Raw genomic sequence first — 14,690 nt, 5'->3', positions numbered from 1 at the left:
TTGCCACCTTCTGACCCCCTCCACCCTCTCATCTCCCCTCCAAGCAGGAGATGCCAACATAGTCTCAAGTGTCCACCTGATGCAAGAAGCTCAATCCTCACCAGCATCTCTCTCCAACCCATTGTCCAGTCCAATCCATGTCTGAAGAGTTGGCTTCGGGAATGGTTCCTGTCCTGGGCCAACAGAAGGTCTGGGGGTCATGACCACTGGGGTCCTTCCAGTCTCAGTCAGACCATTAAGTCTACTCTTATGAGAATTTGGGGTCTGCATCCCACTGCTCTCCTGCTCCCTCAGGGATTCTCTCTTGTGTTCTCTGTCAGGGCAGTCATCGATTGTAGCCAGGCACCATCTAGTTCTTCTGGTCTCAGGATGATGAAGTCTCTGGTTCATGTGGCTCTTTCTATCTCTTGGGCTCTTAATCGCCTTGTGTCCTTGGTGTTCTTCATTCTCCTTTGATCCAGGTGGGTTGAGACCAATTGATGCATCTTAGATGGCTGCTTGCTAGAGTTTAACACCCCAGATGCCACTCTTCAAAGTGGGATGCAGAATGTTTTCTTAATAGATTTTATTATGCCAATTGACTTAGATGTCCCCTGAAACCATGGTCCCCAGACCCCTGCTCCTGCGATGCTGGCCTTCGAAGCATTCAGTTTATTCAGGAAACTTCTTTGCTTTTGGTTTAGTCCAATTGTGCTGACCTCTCCTGTATTGTGTGCTGTCTTTCTCTTCACCGAAAGTAGTTCTTATCTACTAATTAGTGAATGCCGTTCCCACCCTCCCTCCCTCCCTCCTCTCGTAAGCACAAAAGAATGTTTTCTTCTCAGTTTAAATTATTCTCAAGTTCTTATAATAGTGGTTTTATACAATATTTGTCCTTTTCCAACTGACTAATTTCACTCAGCATAATGCCTTCCAGGTTCCTACATGTTATGAAACGTTTCACAAATTCCTCACTGTTCTTTATTGATCCGTAGTATTCCATTGTGTGAATATAACATAATCTATTTATCCATTCATCCATTGATGGGCACCTTGGTTGCTTCCATGTTTTTGCTATTGTAAACAGTGCTGCAATAAACATGGGTGTGCATATATCTGTTCGCGTAAAGGTTCTTATTTCTCTAGGATATATTCCAAGGAGTGGGATTGCTGGATATTATGGTAGTTCTATTTCTAGCTTTTTAAGGAAGCGCCAAATCGATTTCCAAAGTGGTTGTACCATTTGACATTCCCACCAGCAGTGTAGAAGTGTTCCAATCTCTCCACAGCCTCTTCAACATTTATTCTTTTGTGTTTTTTGGATTAATGCCAGCCTTGTTGGAGTGAGATGGAATTTCATTGTAGTTTTGACCTGCATTTCTCTAATGGCTAATGATCGTTAACATTTCCTCATATATCTGTTAGCTACCTGAATGTCTTCTTTAGTGAAGTGTCTATTCATATCTTTTGCCCAATTGGGTTATTTGTCTTTTTTTGCAGTTGAGTTTTTGCAGTATCATGTAGATTTTAGAGATCAGGCGCGGATCAGAAATGTCATAGCTAAAAACTTTTTCCCAGTTGGTAGATAGTCTTTTTACTGTTTTGGTGAAGTCTTTGGGTGAGCACAGATATTTGACTTTTAGGAGCTCCCAGTTATCTAGTTTTTCTTCTGCATTCTTTATAATGTTTTGTACACTGTTTACGCCATGTATTAGGGCTCTTAACATTGTCCCTATTTTTTCTTCCATGATCTTTATCATTTTAGATTTTATATTTAGGTCTCTGATCCATTTTGAGTTAGTTTTTGTGCATGGAGTGAGGTATGGGTCTTGTTTCATTTTTTTGCAGATGGATATCCAGTTATGCCAGCACCAGTTGTTAAAAAGACTGTCTTTTCCCCATTTAACTGTTTTGGGACCTTTGTCAAATATCAGCTGCTCATATCTGGATGGATTTATATCTGGCGTCTCAATTCTGTTCCATTGGTCCATGTATCTGTTGTTGTACCAGTACCAGGCTGTTTTGACTACTGTGGCGGTATAACAGGTTCTAAAATCAGGGAAAGTAAGGCCTCCCACTTTGTTCTTCTTTTTCAGTAATGCCTTATTTATCCTGGGACTCTTTCCCTTCCATATGAAGATGGTGATTTGTTTCTGCATCTCATTTTGGTAGAACAGACATTTTTGTAATGTTAAGTCTTCCTATCCATAAGCAATGTGTGTTTTTCCACTTATGTACGTCTCTTTTGGTTTCTTGCAGAAGTGTTTTGAAGTTTTCTTTGTATAAGTCTTTTATATCTCTGGTAGGATTTATTCCTAAGAATTTTATCTTCGTGGGGGCTACTGTAAATGGTATTGATTTCCTCTTCAATGTTCTTTTTGTTGGTGTAGAGGAATCCAAGTGATTTTTGTATGTTTATCTTATAACCTGAGATTCTGCTGAACTCTTCTATTAGTTTCAGTAGTTTTCTGGAGGATTCCTTAGGGTTTTCTGTATATAAGATCATGTCATCTGCAAATAGAGATACTTTTACTTCTTCCTTGCCAATCTGGATGCGCTTTATTTCTTTATCTAGCCTAATTGTTCTGGCTAGGACTTCCATCTCGATGTTGAATAAGAGTGGTGATAAAGAGCATCCTTGTCTGGTTCCCGATCTCAGTGGGAATGTTTTCAGGCTCTCTCCATTTAGGGTGATGTTGGCTGTTGGCTTTGTATAAATGCCCTTTATTATGTTGAGGAAATTTCCTTCTATTCGTATTTTGCTGAGAGTTTTTATCACGAATGAGTGTTGAACTTTGTCAAATGCCTTTTCTGCATCAATTGATAAAATCATGTGATTCTTGTCTTTTGTTTTCTTTATGCGGTGGATTACATTAATTGTTTTTCTAATGTTGAACCATCCCTGAATACCTGGCATGAATCCCACTTGGTCATTGTGAATTATTTTTTGATATGTTGTTCAATCCTATTGGCTAGATTTGTTGAGGATTTTTGCACCTACATTCATGAGAGATATAGGTCTATAATTTTCTTTTCTTGTGGTGTCTTTACCTGGTTTTGGTATCAGGGGTATGGTGGCTTCATAGAATGAGTTTGGTATTATTCCATCCTTTTCTGTGCTCTAGAATACCTTTGTCAGTAATGGTGTTAACTCTTCTCTGAATGTTTTGTGGAACTCTGCAGTGAAGCCGTCCGGACCAGGGCTTTTTTTTTTTGTTGTTGTTGGGAGTTTTTTGATAACCTTTTCAATCCCTTCTTTTGTTATGGGTCTATTTATTTGTTCTGCCTCTGTTTGTGTTAGTTTAGGTGGGTAGTGTTTTTCTAGGAATTCATCCGTTTCTTCTAGGTTTTCAAATTTGTTTGAATATACTTTTTCGGAGTAATATGATGTGATTCTTTTAATTTCAGTTGGGTCTGTTGTAATATCACCTCTCTCATTTCTTATTCAAGTTATTTGCTTCCTCTCCTGTTTTTCCTTTCTCAGTTTGGCCAGTGGTTTATCAATTTTGTTGATTTTTTCAAAAAACCAGCTTTTGGTCTTGTTAATTCTTTTTCTGTTTTTTATTTCATTTAGTTCAGCTCTAATTTTTATTATTTGTTTTCTTCTGGTGCCTGTGGGTTTCTTTTGTTGCTCTCTTTCTATTTGTTCAAGTTGCAGGGATAATTCTTTGATTTTGGCCCTTTCTTCTTTTGGATGTGTGCATTTATTGATATTAATTGGCCTCTGAGCACCACTTTTGCTGTGTCCCAAAGGTTCTGATAGGAAGTGTTTTGATTCTCATTGGCTTCTCTGAATTTCTTTATTCTATCCTTAATGTCTTCTATAATCCAGTCTTTTTTGAGCAGAGTATTGTTCAGTTTCCAAGTGTTTCATTTCTTTTCCCTGCTTTTCCTGTTATTGATTTCCACTTTTATAGCCTTGTGGTCAGAGAAGGTGCTTTGTAATATTTCAATGTTTTGGATTCTACTAAGACTTGCTTTATAACCTAATATGTGGCCTATTATAGAGAATATTCCTTGTTACTAGAAAAGAAAGTATGCTTGGTTGCTGTTGGGTGGGGTGTTCTGTATATGTCTAAGAGGTCAAGTTTGGTGATTGTGGCATTTAGATTCTCCATGTCTTTAATGAGCTTCTTTCTGGATGCCCTGTCCTTCACTGAAAGTAGTGGGTTGATGTCTCTTACTATTATTGTGGAGCTGTCTGTCTCACTTTTCAATGTTGATAGAGTTTGTTTTATGTATCTTGCAGTCCTGTCATTCGGTGCATAAATATTTAGTATGGTTATATCTTCTTGGCGTGTTATCCCTTTAATCATTAGATAGTGTCCTTCCTTATCCTTTCTGATGGAATTAACTTTAAAGTCTATTCTGTCAGAAATTAATATTGCCACTCCTGCTGTTTTTTGATTGTTGTTTGCTTGGTACATTTTTTTCCATCCTTTGAGTTTTAGTTTGTTTGTGTCTCTAAGTCTAAGGTGTGTCTCTTGTAGGCAACATATAGATGGATCTTGTTTTTTAATCCATTCTGCTACTCTCTGTCTCTTTTTTGGTGCATTTAGTCCATTTACATTCAGGGTAATTATGGATAGGTATGAATTTAGTGCTATCATTTGGATGTCTTTTTTTGTGTGTTGACAGTTTCTTTTTCTCACTTGATTTTATGTGCTGAGTAGCTTTTATTTATATATTGTCCTTTCCTCATATTTGTTGTTGTTGATTTTGTTTCTGCTGAGTCTGTATTTTTCCCTTGTATTTTATTTTGATGAGTAGGATAGTTTGTCTCCTTTGTGGTTACCTTATTATTTGCCCTTATTTTTCTAAATTGAAAACTAACTTTTATTTCTTTGTATCACTGTATCTTCCTCTCCATATGGAAAGTGTATGATTACATTTCTTAGTCCCTCTTTATTATTTTAATGTTGTCTTCTTTTATATAATAACATCACCGTTACCCTGTGTTGGGCTTTTTTTTTTAATCTTGCTTTGTTTTTTTTGGATTTCCCTCTCTGGGTTGACTTCTGGTTTCTCTGCCCAGTGTTCTAGTCTTGGGTTGATACCTCATATTATTAATTTTCTAACCAAAGAATTCTCTTTAGTATTTCCTGCAGTGTTGGTTTGGTTTTTACGAATTCCCTCAACTTGGGTTTATCTGGAAATGTCTTAACTTCACCTTCATATTTAAGAGACAGTTTTGATGGATATATGATTCTTGGCAGGCAATTTTTTTCCTTCACTCTTTTAAATATGTCACCCCATTGCCTTCTTTCCTGCATGGTTTCTGCCAGGTAGCCCTACCTTATTCTTAATGGCTCTCCTTTGTAGGTGATCTTTCATTTATCCCTTGCTGCTCTTATAATTCTCTCTTTATCTTTATTTTTGGCAAGCTTGATTATAATACATCTTGGTGACTTTCTTTTAAGGTCTAGCTTATATGGAGTTCAATGAGCACCTTGGATAGATATCTTCTCATCTTTCGCAATACCCGGGAGATTTTCTGTCAACAAATCTTCAACAATTTTGTCTGTATTTTCTGTTATCCCTCCCTGTTCTGGTACTCCGATCACTCATAGTTTATGTCTCTTGATACAGACCCACATGATTCTTAAGGTTTGTTCATTTTTTAATTTTTTTATTTGATTTTTCTTCAAATATATTACATGTATTCCTTCTAATTCGGCCCATCTTTCACATGCCATTTCCTAAAAAGATCACAGAAGTAGAGGCCCAAGCTATGACATAGTGAAGACAAAACAAGTAGTGATAGGCTTTTATGGGTAGTGTCTGAGGTTTTAAAAGCCTATCTCCAAAATTGGCAGCCATCTAAGAGATATTTTAAAAAAAAAAGAACTGCAAAAAGAAGCAATCTTATAATAGTAATCAGCAAATTTCTATTAAATCCTTGACCAAAAGGGGGGATTATGAAACAGCCCAAAAAAGTTAGGTGCTTGGCATAGGAGAAGGCTCTACCCAAGGTAAGAGACAAAATCCATTTTGCTCAGACGTTAAAAAAAAGAAGCAATTTTTCAGTAATGTGTTAATCTGCACTGACTCAGCAAAGATAAAGGAGAAAAAAAAGTCAGAATGGCAGTAGCTCTCAAAAAGAATGTTTTTGCACAGGCTGCCCCCTCCGTGAAAGATAAGTAAAACCATTTTCTCAAATGCTTGTGCAGGCTAGCTCCAGGGAAGGATATCTATAGATTAACTGCTCTATGACTTACAGTTAATAATGTATGACTAATAATTACTGTTCCATTGAACTTCTCCTATATAAAAGCCCTTCTCATTTTTTGTGCTTTAGATTGATTTGTTATTATGCAAATTGTTACTCAACTGCAACTATAACATCCTTCATAAATCCCTTTAATTTTAATAGAGACTCCAGTTTTACTCTAGGGCAGGGTCTTCCTCTTTTTTTTTCTGACTTTCTAATTTACCAAGTATGGTGTTCTTAACCAGGGATTGGTCCCTCCTGATAACATGTACAGAGCACTTGAGAAGAAGTCTCACCACCCTCACTTCTAAGGACATCCTGGCTATGCTTTTATCCAGACAGATTTGTTTGTTCTTTTGTCAGGTAATGGTGTATTCAATATTCTCCTCCAACACCATAGTTCAAATGCATCAATTCTTCTTTTATCTTCTTTATTCATGTCTAACTAAGCATCTTTCTCATTCTTTCTTAGTTATCTAGTGCTACTGTAACAGAAATATCAGATATGGGTGAATTTAAAAATGGAAATTTATTTTCTCACATTTAAGAGGCTAGAAGTACGAATTCAAGGTAGCACTGTAGGGGAAGGCTTTCTCTCTCTGGCAACCCTGGAAGAAAGTCTAGTCTCTTCAACTTCTTCTTCCTGGTTCCTTGAAGGCCTCCATATGTCTTGACATTTATCTTATCCCATTCTGCTCACCCGCGTGCTTGTTTAATCTCTTTTATATCTCAAAGCCACATGCATAACCACATACATAGAGGTTAGGATTTACAACACATATTTTTTGGGACACAATACAGTCAATAACATTCTACCTTCCAGCCCAAAATTCATGCCCTTGCCACATGCAAAGCACATTCATTCCATTATATCATTCCAAAAGTATTAAATAACTCCAAGTCCAAAATCTCATCTTCTGAAGCATCTATACCAAATATGGGTGAAACATTAGGCATATTATATTCCATCCTGGGGCAAAATTCTTTTTCATCTGTGAAATCGAGATTAAAATTATCTGTTTCCAAAGTACAATGGTGGTAAAGGCACAGGGTAGATATTTCCATTACATATGGGAGAAATTGGAGGAAAGAAAGGATTACAGCCACCAAGTAATTTCAAAACTCAGCAGAACAAATGACATTAGCTCTCAAGGATTGAAAACAATCCTCTGTTCTCTGAGACCATCTGGACAGTGGCATTGTCCTTCAGATTCTGGGCATTGACCAAGACCATCAGTCCTGGGCTTCAGTTCTGCCCTCCAGGCCAACTGGTACGGCAACTCTGTTACATTGGCTTTGTACTGCCTATTCTCCCAGTTCATCTGAGTGGTGACCCCAGTACCTCAGCCATGGAAGGCCCTGTTCTTCTGCCATGTGGCCATGGCAGCCCTATCCCCTCAGCTGAGGGCAGCAGCCCCATCCTCCTGGAACACATAAATGACAATCCCACACTTCAGAAGTGAGTTGGCAAAAATCCAGCTCTTTGAAACCTAGGAGGCTGTAGCCTCATTCTTTGAGACCTAGGAGACCACGCCCCATTCTTTGATACCAGGAAGGCCCTGTTCCCCATACTCCTTTTAACAGTTCTGCTGATCTCGAGCTGCTCCAGGGATAGTCCTTGTCTTGGAGGACAACAGATATAGCTCCTGAGGCATGTTTCTTGTCCTTAGAATTTGAAGTGGTAGACTTCATTCTTTCCTTTCATTTTTTCTCTGTCTCCATCACTCTAAGCTGATGGGTTATCTGCTGCAGTAGTTGGTTAGAACAGTCACAGGCTTAATCTCTTTTAAAAAAAGATTGTGTAGTCATGTCTTTGGTAAACATTCTAGGACACTTGTCCTTAGTTTGTACAACAGAATTTTCCAAATCTTTAAGTTCTATTTTAATTTTGCACAGTTCATTTTTAAGTCCATCTCTTTCCTCTCACATTTTGCTATAAATGGCAAGAAGAAATCACACGGACTTTTAAAAATCTTGTTTAGAAATCTCATCAGCTATATATCCAAGTTTGTCTTTTACAAATTCTAAATTCCACCAAGCATTTGACCGTAATTCAGACAAGTTATTTGCCACTGCATAAAATGCAACACTCTTCCTTCATTGTCCAATCACATGTTCATCATTTTCTTTTCAAGTGTCATCAGAAGGACATTTAACGTGCCATCTCTAGCAACGTTCTGTTACTGCTCTCATATGTATTCTCTAACATGATAGAGACCTTATCGCTCCTCGCTGACTTCTGAGCCATCACCAGAATTGTTTTCCATTTCCGTAATTCGACCAACAATATCTTCAAAACAATCTAGTCTTTTACTATTAAAAAAAAAGGAACCAAATTTGTTGCTGTTGAGTCTATACTGACTCATAGCAACCCGACCGGACAGAGTAGAGCTGCCCCATAGTATTTCCAAGGAGCAGCTGGTGGATTCAAACCTTTTTTAGAGCTATACCTCTTTAACACTTCCCAACCAGGGCTCCATCCTTTTACTGTTAGGTACTTTAAAACTCTTCCAGCCTCTACCCATTACCCAATTCCAAAACCACTTCCACATTTTAGATATCTGTTAGAGCAACACTCCACTCATCTTGTACCAAATTCTTGGTTTTCTAGTGCTGCCGTAAAAGAAATATCACAAGTGGTTGTTATGTGCCATCGAATTGATTCTTACTCATAACAACCCTATATAAAATAGAAAGAAACACTGCCCAATCCTGCACCATCATCATAATTGTTGCTGTTTGAGCCCATTGTTACAGCCACTGTGTCATCGATCCAGTTAAGGGTCTTCCTTTTTTACATTGACCCTCTACTTTACCAAGAATGATGTCCTTGTCCAGGGACTGGTCTCTCCTGATAACATGTCCAAAGTATTTGAGATATAGTCTCACCATCCTTGCTTCTAAGGAGTGTTCTGATTGTACTTCCAAGACAGATTTGTTTGTTCTTCTGGAAGTTGATGGTATATTCAATATTCTTCACTAACACCATAATTCAAAGGCATCAATTCTTTTTTGGTCTTCCTTATTCATTGTCCAGATTTCACATGCATATGAAGAGATTAAAAAACCATGGCTTGGGGCAGGTGAACCTTAGTCCTTAAAGTGACGTCTTTGCTTTTAAATACTTTAAAGAGATCTTTGGCAGCAGATTTACCCAACGCAATGCATCATCTGATTTCTTGAGTGCTGTTTCCATGGGCATTGACTTTGGATTCAAGTAAAATGAAATCCTTGACAACAACCTTCTCTCCAATTATTATGATGTTGCTTGTTGGTCCAGTCCTGAGGATTACTGTTTTCTTTATGTTGAGGTGTAATCCATACTGAAGGCTGTGGTCTTTGATCTTCATCAGTAAGTGTTTCAAGTCTTCTTAACCTCCAGCAAGCAAGGTTGTACCATCTGCATATCGCAGGTTGTTAATGAGTCTTCCACCAATCCTGATGCCACATTCATCTTCATATAGCCCAGCTTCTCGGATTATATGCTCAGTATACATATTGAGTAAGTATGGTGAAAGGATACAACCCCGATGCACACCTTTTCTGACTTCAAATCAACAGTATCTCATTGTTCTGTTCCTACGACTGCCTCTTTGTCTAAGTAGAGGATCCTCATGAGCACAATTAAGTGTTCTGAAATTCTCATTTTTGCAGTGTTATCCATAATCTGTTATGATCCACACAGTCGAATGCCTTTTTGTAGTCAATAAAACACAGGCAAACATCTTTCTGGTATTCTCTGCTTTCAGCCATGATCTACCTGACATCAGCAATGATGCCCCTTGTTCCATATCCTCTTCTGAAGCTGGCTTGAATTTCTGGCAGCTCCCTGTCTGTTTCTGTAGTAACCACTTTTGAATGATCTTCAGAAAATTTTTCCTTATGTGTGATATTAATGATATTGTTTGTTAACTTCCGCATTCTGTTGAATCTCATTTCTTTGGAATGGGTACAAATATGGGTGTCTTCCAGTCATTAGGCCAGGTAGCTGTCTTTCAAATTTTTTTGGCATAGGTGAGTGAACATTTCTAGTGCTGCATTCATTTGTTGAAACATCTCAACTGGTATGTGGTCAATTTCTGGATGCTTGCTTTTCACCAATGTCTTCAGTGCAGCTTGGCCCTCTTCCTTCAGTACCATAGGTTTTTGGTCATATGCTATCTCCTGAAATGGTCGAATATCGGCAAATTCTTTTTGGTACAGTGACTCTGTGTATTCCTTCCATCTTCTTTTGATGTTTCCTGTGAAGTTTAATATTTTCCCCATAGAATCTTTCAAAATTGCAAATCCAGTGTTGAATTTTTTCTTCAGTTCTTTCAGCTTGAGAAATGCCAAGCATGTTCTTCCCTTTCGGTTTTCCATCTCCAGGTCTTTACACATTTCATAATAACACTTCACTTTGTCTTCTCGAGCTACCCTTTGAAGTCTTCTGTTTAGCTATTTTACTTCATCATTTCTTCCTTTCACTTTAGCTACTCTATGTTCAAGAGCAAGTTTCAGGGTCTCTTCTGACATCCATTTTGACTTTTTCTTTCTTTCTAGTCTTTTTAATGACCTCATCAAGTATGATGTCCTGATGTCATTCCACAACTCATCTGGTCTTCGGTCATTAGTGTTCAATGTGTCAAGTCTATTCTTGAGATGGTCTCTAAATTCAGGTGGGATATACTCAAGGTCATACTTTGGCTCTTGAGGAGTTCTAATTTTCTTCAACTTCAACTTGATCTTGCATATGAGCAATTGATGGTCCATTCCACATTCAGCCCCTCACCTTGTTCTAACTGAGGATATTGAGTTTTTCCATCATCTTTTTCCACTGTGAGCTGAAATGGACTGGTATTGGTCATTTTGAATCAGACAATCAAATGGTCTACTATACCTGAAATGACAAATTCAAGAGGGAAGAAGGAATGAATGAAGAAAGAAGGGAAGAAGAAAAGGAGGGAAGAAAGAAAGATGTAAAAGTGGACTTTATTCTAGGTTCAAGTATTGTTACTATTTTATTAAAATTGTAATAAATAATTTTCAAGATTTGGACAAAGCCATACAAGTTTCAACTATCCCATTTGGGTTACAATATATATAATCTATTATTATATATATAATAGATTATATATATATAAAATAGATTTTTATATATTGTAGAGCACAGACAGGAGAATTTGTCTTGTTAAGATTCTCTATGATGTTTAAACTGGAACAAACCAGATGATCTTCAATGATTATTTTAATTGATAAGTTTTGGGATGGCTTAAAATTTAAACTCCCTTCTCTGAGTGATTAACCTTGTGACCACAAAATGTATAATTATATTCATGCTTATACTTTGTGTTTCCACTCTTCTGGTCATAATAGCTACTTAAAACAAAGTGAGCAAAATCAATCAGTTTCCTATTTTTTTTAAGTAAATAAATCCTCAAGAAGTTATTAAATAAGTTGTGTAGAAAGAAGTTAACAGTTTAAAACTAACTACAAATTCAAAAGGGACTAATAGTTTGTCCCAGCATGCAAATTTAATATTCTCTTATATTAAACAAGGAAAAAAAGCATCCAAATCAAGATATAAAATGTTTCCACCATATTATCCTCAAAACACACTGGGCACATTTTATGGACAATGAGTCACCGTATTTTAAGAGTTAAGTAAAGAATGTAATAACACCTGAAACTTCAGCTCTGACTTAGTGTGGCCCTATGTATGTCAGTGTAGAACTGTGCTCCATAGGGTTTTCGCTGTCTTATTTTTCAGAAGTAGATGGCAAGGCCTTTCTTCCAAGGTATCTTTGGGTGGACTCAAGCTTTCAAGCTCTAAGTTAGAAGCCGAGTGTATTAACTATTTGTTCCATGGCACCAAATAAATGATACCAAGTGAGTTAACAGTTTGCACCACCCAGAGACTTCTGTAGAATCACCTAGACTGTATTAAATATTTTGGAAAAAAAATAATAAAGCTTGCCTGGAGAGATAGTGGAAGGTCTGTTGTTGTTGTTGTTGTTAGGTGCCTTTGAATCAATTCCAACTTATAGCAACCTCATGTGACAGACCTTATGTACCTCATTGGGTTTTTTAGGTTTTAATTTGTACAGGAGCAGATCACCAGCTTTGCCCCTGGGTGGTTTTGAACTGCCAAACTTTTGGTTAGCAGCTTAAACCAGGCCCCCTTATAAATCTAAAAAGTATGTGCTCAGCTCTACTGGGATTTGAACACAAGGAACTTCATCCATATCTGGTATTTATTTAGATGATACAATCCTGGACTCCAAGGGAAGACTGCAATTGTATGAGACTTGGATTTAGAGAGAGGGACCACTTATTCTGCACACATGAAGAACCAGAATTGCTATAGATGGAAAACTATGGTGGATTGTCTGTGAACACGACAACCAAAAATTCCTCACATAATTGTTTCTGCAGGTCTCTCTTCCTATCAAGAGTTGGAATTTATTTTCCTTCCCCTGAAATCCGACTAGGTTGTGACTTGTTTGGCTAATAACATTTGGTAACAGTGGGGTTGTGCTAGTTCTGTGTGTAAGCATTTTAAAAGCCTGCCAGGAAAGGAGAGAAAGGAGGATGGAGAGAAAAGAAAACAGGGCAGAGGAGAACCAAAAACAGAGCCCTGGGAAAGCTCAAATTTAAGGAATGATTGAGAGATTAAAATCCAGAAAAGAAACCAAAGATTAATACCAGAAACCAACAATAAATGTTTTCCAGAACCAAGTACACAGGGGTATAAAAACAAGAAAAAGGATGTCTTAGTTGTCTGGTGCTGTTGTAACAGAAATACCACAAATGGGTGGCTTTAATGAAGAGAAATTTAGTTTTCTCACAGTTTAGGAGGCTTGAAATTCAAATTTGGAATGCCAGCTCTAGGGGAAGCCTTTCTGTGGGCTCTGGAGCAAGGTCCTTGTCTCTTTTGAGCTTCTGCCCCTGAATGATCTTCATGTGGCTTGACAGCTCTCTTCCCCCATCTATGCTTTCTCACTTGTTTGTTTAATCTCTTTTATAAAGAGATTGACTTAAGACACTTCCTAACATAACACTTGTTAGACACTTGTCTAACATAACAAAGAAAGCCCTTTCCCAAGTAGGATTATAACCACAGGTACAGAAGTTAGGATTTACAACACATGTTTCTGGGGGACACAATTCAACCCACATAAAAGGGAAAACAAAATAAGGATTAAGAAAGTTGCAATTAAATATGGCAATTTATTTATTCATTCAATATACACGTATTGACCTAGCTATACAGAAGGGTCTGTTCTAAACAGTTGGAGTGAGAAGGTACTACACTAAATCTATTGATCTCAAGAAGCTTATGAACTAGTAGAAAAGAAAATTTTTAACCTCAACAGAAAAAAAAAAAAACAAAAAAACTTTGTCCTTTGAGTGACAGAAGAGAAAGTAACATAGCAATAGGTAGAAAACAAAATAACAGCCAAGGCAGGCAATGTACATTATTCATTCAAGGTAACTGACTGTTGATTGTCAGGAGATGGTGTGAAATAAAACAAGAGTTGAAAATGATAAAAATTTTAAATGGAAATTATTTTATTAGTTTTAAAATGGGAGAAATGAATATAAATGAGAGAAGGATATGAGATTAAATGTAAAACGTTAATTGATGGAACTATCCTAAATTATGGAAACCCTGGTGATATAGTGGTTAAGTGCTAAGGCTGCTAACCAAAAGATCAGCAGTTCAAATCTACCAAGTGGTCTTTGGAAACTCTATGGGGCAGTTCTACTCTGTCCTACAAGGTCACTGTGAGCTGGAGTCGACCCGACAGCAACGGGTTTGGTTTTATTCTAAATTACGCCATGGTATACTAAGTGGAGTACAGTGAAGGAATTGACCTTCTTCAGAAAAAAAGTTCTTCCTCTTAGACAGGTGAAAGAGGTTGAATGGTTCAGAAACAGGTGTGTGATGAAGGACATGAACCCCTACAAACAAACAAGTGATAGTCTTAATATTTTCTGTGAAATTCAGGCAGCTCGAATAAGGAAATGGTTCATATATGGCCAAGGGTATAGAAGGTTGCTGTGAGAATCAGAACAGACAGAGGTGCAACCTTTTATGAGGGAGCTGGGAAAGAACAGTAGGGACCCAGGTGAACAAGACAACAGCCATTAATTGTAAGATTTTCTCAAGCAATTCAAGTCCTTTCAGATTAAGAAGTAGAGAAGGTAATCAAATAGACTCAAGGTGAAACCTTACTAGGATAATTGAATTTTATATAATATGTAGAAAATTTAGTGATGACAAAATAATGTTACACACTAATTGGAGAGTTACAGCTTCACTGCCTAATAAAATTAAATAATGTAAATTTTAACTAAAATGTAAATTAATTAGTTGTACCATTATTTTTGGCTAGAGTAATAAGGACAAATTTATAGGGGAGATATGTTGCTTTAAAATATTGATGAATATTTGAATGAATAAATAAATTTTAAAAATAACAAAAATGGTTTTATAAATCAAAGGCAAAATGTTGAG

The sequence above is a fragment of the Elephas maximus genome, chromosome 24 (assembly GCF_024166365.1).
Source record: "Elephas maximus indicus isolate mEleMax1 chromosome 24, mEleMax1 primary haplotype, whole genome shotgun sequence".
NCBI lineage: Eukaryota > Metazoa > Chordata > Mammalia > Proboscidea > Elephantidae > Elephas > Elephas maximus.
Note: the sequence above shows the minus strand (reverse complement) of the source record.